We start from the raw sequence: 1240 nt of genomic DNA on the forward strand, positions 1-1240 counted from the left end.
CGTGACTTTTATAATCCTACATTTTGATTTCCAGTACAGTCACAGGCTTTGGGAGCTGGGGGTTGCTCTGGCTGCAATTGCAGATGATGCCCATTAGGAATGGGAACTCTGCGGGCGCTCCAGCAGGCTGGCAGCGCTGCAGTGCCTGGCCACGAGGTCCCACAGCTACCCGAGGAGCAGATTCTCACCAGGGACGCCTGATGCAGCACAAGCCTGTGGGGTGCTGGCACTGCTCCGCTGGGTGGGAAGGTTTCCAAGTCTTTAGCTAATCCTTCCTCTTTTCCCCTCCCTCATACTCCCGAAAAATTTTTAATAGAAAAGTGAAGCAATGAAACCACAATGAAATCACCACAGTAAAATCAAGCTTTAGCTTGAAGCAAAGATCCAGTCACTGCATCTTCCCGAGGACCAAAGTGCACCCCATGAGCTCCAGGGCAGCAAATCCCGCAGAATGCCAGCGACACAGCCGCACTCCCTGACGGGCGGGTGCATCTGCCGGGAGATGCAGGGACGAAGTTTGCAGGGAGGGCGCATGGGTGCACCTCACAGGGACACGTGCACCTGGCAGGGGGATACTGGAATGTTAACTCCAAGGCGGCTGGGTGCAAGGGGGGTGCACACGTGCATTTTACCAGAGTAAGAGACACAAATGAAACTTTCATAGGGTGTACGAGTGCACCTTGCAGGTGGAGGCACAGCTGAGGCTCGCGGGAGGTGCAAGTCCCAGGAGGATGCATCCGTGAAGTTTGAGGAGAGGCACAGCTGCTACCGCGGGGGGCTGTCACCGGGCAGGGGGAGGCGCAGATGAAGCTCTCGGGGGATGCACTTCACAAGACCGGGGGGTCCGGCGCCTCCCGTCTCCCCGCCCAGCATCCCCCGCCCAGTCCCGTCCCTGCACCGGCCGCGCACGGCGCATGCCTCGGGCAGATGCCGGCCGGTTCCAACCGGGAGAGGCCGAAGCTTTTCGGGTCCTGCGAAGAGGAGGAGCCCGTCCTCCTCCCTGCGCATCCCCCCTCCCCCTCCATCCCTTCTCTCCGCCCCGCGGAAGGGCGCGGAGGCGGCGGGGCCGGCTGCGTTTCCCGCATCCCGCAGCGGCGTGGGCACGGCTGGAAAAGTTACTGACCGAGGGATGGGGAGGGGGATTTGCTCGGGAGGCGCCGGGGGCCTCGCGGCTGCATCCCGCGCTCCCCTCTGCCCCCGCGGAGCGTTCCACGCGGGATGGCTGGAGCTGGGGCGGGAG

The sequence above is a fragment of the Manacus vitellinus genome, unplaced genomic scaffold, assembly GCF_001715985.3.
Source record: "Manacus vitellinus isolate BGI_N305 unplaced genomic scaffold, ASM171598v3 scaffold_0_pilon, whole genome shotgun sequence".
NCBI classification, from domain to species: domain Eukaryota; kingdom Metazoa; phylum Chordata; class Aves; order Passeriformes; family Pipridae; genus Manacus; species Manacus vitellinus.